Consider the following 8,437-nt stretch of genomic DNA (forward strand, 5'->3'; position numbering starts at 1 on the left):
GAGAAAAGAAAAGGCAAGATAAGTCATGACAAGACAAGACAAGACGAGAAAAGAAAAGGCAAGATAAGTCATGACAAGACAAGACAAGAAAGAGCAAGACAATACAATACAATACAAGACAAGACAAGACACGACAATACCAAGGGAAGACAAGAAAAGGCAAGACAAAACAGGACAAGACCAAGCCAAGCTAAGACAAGACCAAGACAAGACCAACACAATACCAAGACAAGATTGAGGCAAGGCAAGACAAGACAAGACAAGAAACGCCCGAGAGAAGATGAGACAAGGCAAGACAAGACCAAGATAATACAATACAAGACAAGACAAGACAAGACAAGACCAAGACAAGACAAGAGAAAACCAAGACAAAACCAAGACAGGATAAGACAGGGCAAGACAAGGCAAGACAAGACCAAGATAAGACAAAGACAAGACCAAGACAAGACAAGATAAGACAAGACAAAGCCAAGAGAAGAAAACCCAATACAAGACAAAACAAGGCAAGGCAAAACAAGAGAAGAAAAGACAAGAACAAGACAAGGCCAAGACAAGACAAGAGAAGACCAGACAAAACCAAGACAGGATAAGACAAGGCAAGACAGGACAAAGCAAGACCAAGAAAAGTGCAACACAAGACAAAGACAAGACTAGGCCAAGACAAGACAAGAGAAGACCAGACAAAACCAAGAGAGGATACGGCAAGGCAAGACAGGACAAAGCAAGACCAAGAAAAGAGCAACACAAGACAAAGACAAGACTAAGACAAGACCAAGACAAGACCAAAACAAGACCAAGACAAGATTAAGACAAGACCAAGACAAGACAAGACAAGACAATACAAGACAAGAAAAATCAAGACAAGACCAAAACAAGACTAAGACAAGACCAAGACAAGACCAAGACAAGACCAAGAGAAGACCAAGACAAGACCAAGACAAGACAAGACAAGACAAAGTCCAGACAAGACAAGAAAGACCAGACAAGACAAGACAAGACAGGACAAGACAAGACAAGACAAGACCAAGACAAGACAAGAAAAGACAAGACAATACAAGACAAGACCAAGACAAGACAAAGACAAGACCAAGACAAGACCAATACAAGAAAAGACAAGACAAGGCAAGACACGACAAGACCAAGACAAGACAAGACAAGACAAGACAATACAAGACAAGACCAAGACAAGACAAAGACAAGACCAAGACAAGACCAATACAAGAAAAGACAAGACATAAACAAGGCCAAGACTAGATGAAGACAAGACAAGACGAAGACAAAACCAAGACTAGACAAGCACAAGACCAATACAAGACCTAGAAAAGACAAGACAAGACAATATAAGACAAGACAATACCAAGGCAAGACAAGAAAAGGCAAGACAAAGCAAGAGAAGACCAAGACAAGGCTAAGACAAGACCAAGAAAAGACCAAGACAAGACCAACACAAGACCAAGACAATATCAAGGCAATACAAGACAACACAGGAAAAGACAAGACAAGACAAAGACAAGACCAATACAAACCAAGACTAGACCAACACAAAACGAAGACAAGACCCAGGCAAGACAAGATAAGACAAGATCAAGACAAGACAAGAAGACCCAAGACAAGACAAAACAAGACAAGGCAAGACAAGAGAAGACAAGACAAGAACAAGACAAAGACAAGACCAAAACAAGACCAAGAGAAGATTAAGACAAGACCAAGACAAGACAAGCCAAGACAAGACAATACAAGACAAGACAATACAAGACAAGAAAAAATAAGACAAGACAAGACAAGACAAAGACAAGACAAAGACAAAACCAAGACTAGACCTACACAAGACCAAGACAAGACCTAGGCAAGACAAGAAAAGACAAAATAAGACAAGACCAAGACAAGGCTAAGACAAGACCAAGACAAGACCAATACAAGAAAAACAAGACAAAGAAAAGACCAAGTCAAGACTACAAAAGACAAGACCAAGCCCAGACCAAGACAAGACAAGACAAAGACAAGACCAAGACAAAACCAAGACTAGACCAACACAAGACCAAGACAAGACCTAGGCAAGACAAGACAAGACAATATAAGACAAGACAATACCAAGGCAAGACAAGAAAGACAAGACAAAACAAGACAAGACCAAGACAAGGCTAAGACAAGACCAAGACAAGACCAATACAAGACCAACAGAAGACCAAGACAAGATCAAGGCAAGACAAGACAAGACAAGACAAGACAAGACAAAACAAGACCAAGACAAGAAAAGACAAGACAAGACAAGAAAAGACAAGAAAGAGCAAAAAATACAATACAATACAAGACAAGACAAGACAAGATAAGACAGGACAGGACAGGACAGGAAAGGACAGGACAGGAAAGGACAGGACAGGACAAGACAAGACAAGACAAGACCAAGATAAGACAAGAGAAGATCAACACAAAACCAAGACAGAATAAGACAAGGCAAAACAAGACAAGACCAAGAGAAGACAAAGACAAGACTAAGACAGGACAAGATAAGACAAGACCAAGAAAAGACAGGAAAACCGAGACAAGACAAAACAAGGCAAGACAAGAGAAGACAACACAAGACCAAGAAAAGACCAAGACAAGAAAAGACAAGACAAGACAAGAAAAAACAAGACAAGACCAAGACCAAGACTAGAGCAAGACAAGACAAGATAAGACTAGACAAAGTCAAGACAAGACAAGAAAGACCAAGACAAGACAAGAAAAGACAAGATCAGACCAAGAAAAGACAATACAAGACCAAGACAAGACCAAGACAAGACAAGACAAGAGTAGACAAGACAAGACCAAGACCAGACCAAGACAAGACAAGACGAAGACAAGACCAAGACTAGACCATGACAAGACCAAGACAAGACAAGAAAAAGTCAAGACAAGACAAGACAAGAAAGACCAAGACAAGACAAGACAAGACCAAGACAAGACAAGACAAGACAAGACAAGACCAAAACAAGACCAAGAGAAGACAAGACAAGACAAGACAAGACAAAGACAAGACCAAGACAAGACCAATACAAGACAAGAAAAGAAAAAGACAAGACCAAGACAAGACAAGACAAGACAAGACAAGACCAAGACAAGACTAGACAAGACAAGACAAGACAAGACAAGACCAAGACGAGACCAAGACAAGACAAAGGCAAGACCAAGACAAAACCATGACTAGACCAACACAATAACAAGACAAGACCTAGGCAAGACAAGACAAGACAAAACAAAACAAGACAAGACCAAGACAAGGCTAAGACAACACCAAGTCAAGGCCAAGAGAAGACTAACAAAAGACCAAGACAAGATCAAGGCAAGATAAGACCAGACCAGACAAGACCAAAACAAGACAAGACAAGAGAAGACCAAGACAAGACCAGACAAGAAAGACCAATACAATACAATACAATACAATACAATACAATACAATACAATACAAGACCGAGACAAGACAAGAGAAGACCAAGACAAAACAAAGAAAGGATAAGACAAGGCAAGACAAGACAAGACAAGACCAAGACATGACAAAGACAAAACCAAGACAAGACCAAGACAAGACAAGATAAGACCAAGACAGGACAAGAAAACCCAAGATAAGGCAAAACAGAACAAGGCAAGACAAGAGAAGACAAGACAAGAACAAGACAAGACCAAGACAAGACAGGAGAAGACCAAGACAAAACCAAGACAGGATAAGACAAGGCAAGACAAGACAAGACAAGACCAAGACAAGACAAGATAAGACAAGAACAAGACAAGACAAGAAAACCCAAGACAAGACAAAACAAGACAAGGAAAGATAAGACAAGACAAGACAAGAAAAAGACAAGACCAAGTCAAGACCAAGGCAAGACAAGACAAGACAAGAAAAGACAAGACATGACAAGAACAAGAGAAGACAAGACAAGACAAAGATAGGACAAGTCAAGTCCAAGACAAGATATGACAAGAAAACCAAGAGAAGACAAGACAAGGCCAAGACAAGACTAGACAAGACCAAGACAACACCAAGACAAGACAAGACCAAGACAAGACAAAGACAAGACCAAGACAAGACCATGACAAGACAAGACAAGACCAACACAAGATAAGACAAGACAAGACTAGACAAGACAAGACCAAGACAAGAAAAGACAAGACCAAGACAAGACAAGATAAGAGCAAGAAAAGACAAGACCAAGACAAGACAAAGACAGGACCGAGACAAGGCTAAGACAAGACAAGACAAGAAACGACCAAGACAAGATGAGACAAGACAAGACAAGACAAGATAAGACAAGACAAGACAAAGTCAAGACAAGACAAGAAAGACCAGAACAGACAAGACAAGATAAGACCAAGACAAGACAAGACAAGAGAAGACAAGACCGAGACAAGACAATACAAAGAAAAGACAAAGAAAAGACCAAGACAAGACCAATACAAGAAAAGACAAGACAAAGACAAGACCAAGAAAAGACTAGAAAAGACAAGACCAAGACTAGATCAAGAAAAGACAAGACGAAGACAAGACGAAGACAAAACCAAGACTAGACAAACAGAAGACCAAGACAAGTCCTAGGCAAGACAAGACAATATAAGACAAGACATTACCAAGGCAAGACAAGAAAAGACAAGACAAAACAAGACAAGACCAAGACAAGGCTAAGACAAGACCAAGACAAGACCCACACAAGACCAAGACAAGATCAAGGCAAGACAAGACAAGACAAGACAAGAAAAGACCAAGACAAGACAAGACAAGACAAGACAAGACCAAGACAAGACAAGACAAGACAAGACAAGACAAGACAAGACGAGAAAAGAAAAGGCAAGATAAGTCATGACAAGACAAGACAAGACGAGAAAAGAAAAGGCAAGATAAGTCATGACAAGACAAGACAAGAAAGAGCAAGACAATACAATACAATACAAGACAAGACAAGACACGACAATACCAAGGGAAGACAAGAAAAGGCAAGACAAAACAGGACAAGACCAAGCCAAGCTAAGACAAGACCAAGACAAGACCAACACAATACCAAGACAAGATTGAGGCAAGGCAAGACAAGACAAGACAAGAAACGCCCGAGAGAAGATGAGACAAGGCAAGACAAGACCAAGATAATACAATACAAGACAAGACAAGACAAGACAAGACCAAGACAAGACAAGAGAAAACCAAGACAAAACCAAGACAGGATAAGACAGGGCAAGACAAGGCAAGACAAGACCAAGATAAGACAAAGACAAGACCAAGACAAGACAAGATAAGACAAGACAAAGCCAAGAGAAGAAAACCCAATACAAGACAAAACAAGGCAAGGCAAAACAAGAGAAGAAAAGACAAGAACAAGACAAGGCCAAGACAAGACAAGAGAAGACCAGACAAAACCAAGACAGGATAAGACAAGGCAAGACAGGACAAAGCAAGACCAAGAAAAGTGCAACACAAGACAAAGACAAGACTAGGCCAAGACAAGACAAGAGAAGACCAGACAAAACCAAGAGAGGATACGGCAAGGCAAGACAGGACAAAGCAAGACCAAGAAAAGAGCAACACAAGACAAAGACAAGACTAAGACAAGACCAAGACAAGACCAAAACAAGACCAAGACAAGATTAAGACAAGACCAAGACAAGACAAGACAAGACAATACAAGACAAGAAAAATCAAGACAAGACCAAAACAAGACTAAGACAAGACCAAGACAAGACCAAGACAAGACCAAGAGAAGACCAAGACAAGACCAAGACAAGACAAGACAAAGTCCAGACAAGACAAGAAAGACCAGACAAGACAAGACAAGACAGGACAAGACAAGACAAGACAAGACCAAGACAAGACAAGAAAAGACAAGACAATACAAGACAAGACCAAGACAAGACAAAGACAAGACCAAGACAAGACCAATACAAGAAAAGACAAGACAAGGCAAGACACGACAAGACCAAGACAAGACAAGACAAGACAAGACAATACAAGACAAGACCAAGACAAGACAAAGACAAGACCAAGACAAGACCAATACAAGAAAAGACAAGACATAAACAAGGCCAAGACTAGATGAAGACAAGACAAGACGAAGACAAAACCAAGACTAGACAAGCACAAGACCAATACAAGACCTAGAAAAGACAAGACAAGACAATATAAGACAAGACAATACCAAGGCAAGACAAGAAAAGGCAAGACAAAGCAAGAGAAGACCAAGACAAGGCTAAGACAAGACCAAGAAAAGACCAAGACAAGACCAACACAAGACCAAGACAATATCAAGGCAATACAAGACAACACAGGAAAAGACAAGACAAGACAAAGACAAGACCAATACAAACCAAGACTAGACCAACACAAAACGAAGACAAGACCCAGGCAAGACAAGATAAGACAAGATCAAGACAAGACAAGAAGACCCAAGACAAGACAAAACAAGACAAGGCAAGACAAGAGAAGACAAGACAAGAACAAGACAAAGACAAGACCAAAACAAGACCAAGAGAAGATTAAGACAAGACCAAGACAAGACAAGCCAAGACAAGACAATACAAGACAAGACAATACAAGACAAGAAAAAATAAGACAAGACAAGACAAGACAAAGACAAGACAAAGACAAAACCAAGACTAGACCTACACAAGACCAAGACAAGACCTAGGCAAGACAAGAAAAGACAAAATAAGACAAGACCAAGACAAGGCTAAGACAAGACCAAGACAAGACCAATACAAGAAAAACAAGACAAAGAAAAGACCAAGTCAAGACTACAAAAGACAAGACCAAGCCCAGACCAAGACAAGACAAGACAAAGACAAGACCAAGACAAAACCAAGACTAGACCAACACAAGACCAAGACAAGACCTAGGCAAGACAAGACAAGACAATATAAGACAAGACAATACCAAGGCAAGACAAGAAAGACAAGACAAAACAAGACAAGACCAAGACAAGGCTAAGACAAGACCAAGACAAGACCAATACAAGACCAACAGAAGACCAAGACAAGATCAAGGCAAGACAAGACAAGACAAGACAAGACAAGACAAGACAAAACAAGACCAAGACAAGAAAAGACAAGACAAGACAAGAAAAGACAAGAAAGAGCAAAAAATACAATACAATACAAGACAAGACAAGACAAGATAAGACAGGACAGGACAGGACAGGAAAGGACAGGACAGGAAAGGACAGGACAGGACAAGACAAGACAAGACAAGACCAAGATAAGACAAGAGAAGATCAACACAAAACCAAGACAGAATAAGACAAGGCAAAACAAGACAAGACCAAGAGAAGACAAAGACAAGACTAAGACAGGACAAGATAAGACAAGACCAAGAAAAGACAGGAAAACCGAGACAAGACAAAACAAGGCAAGACAAGAGAAGACAACACAAGACCAAGAAAAGACCAAGACAAGAAAAGACAAGACAAGACAAGAAAAAACAAGACAAGACCAAGACCAAGACTAGAGCAAGACAAGACAAGATAAGACTAGACAAAGTCAAGACAAGACAAGAAAGACCAAGACAAGACAAGAAAAGACAAGATCAGACCAAGAAAAGACAATACAAGACCAAGACAAGACCAAGACAAGACAAGACAAGAGTAGACAAGACAAGACCAAGACCAGACCAAGACAAGACAAGACGAAGACAAGACCAAGACTAGACCATGACAAGACCAAGACAAGACAAGAAAAAGTCAAGACAAGACAAGACAAGAAAGACCAAGACAAGACAAGACAAGACCAAGACAAGACAAGACAAGACAAGACAAGACAAGACCAAAACAAGACCAAGAGAAGACAAGACAAGACAAGACAAGACAAAGACAAGACCAAGACAAGACCAATACAAGACAAGAAAAGAAAAAGACAAGACCAAGACAAGACAAGACAAGACAAGACAAGACCAAGACAAGACTAGACAAGACAAGACAAGACAAGACAAGACAAGACCAAGACGAGACCAAGACAAGACAAAGGCAAGACCAAGACAAAACCATGACTAGACCAACACAATAACAAGACAAGACCTAGGCAAGACAAGACAAGACAAAACAAAACAAGACAAGACCAAGACAAGGCTAAGACAACACCAAGTCAAGGCCAAGAGAAGACTAACAAAAGACCAAGACAAGATCAAGGCAAGATAAGACCAGACCAGACAAGACCAAAACAAGACAAGACAAGAGAAGACCAAGACAAGACCAGACAAGAAAGACCAATACAATACAATACAATACAATACAATACAATACAATACAATACAATACAATACAAGACCGAGACAAGACAAGAGAAGACCAAGACAAAACAAAGAAAGGATAAGACAAGGCAAGACAAGACAAGACAAGACCAAGACATGACAAAGACAAAACCAAGACAAGACCAAGACAAGACAAGATAAGACCAAGACAAGACAAGAAAACCCAAGATAAGGCAA

The sequence above is a fragment of the Apodemus sylvaticus genome, unplaced genomic scaffold (genome assembly GCF_947179515.1).
Source record: "Apodemus sylvaticus unplaced genomic scaffold, mApoSyl1.1 scaffold_74, whole genome shotgun sequence".
In the NCBI taxonomy this organism is placed as follows: Eukaryota; Metazoa; Chordata; class Mammalia; order Rodentia; family Muridae; genus Apodemus; species Apodemus sylvaticus.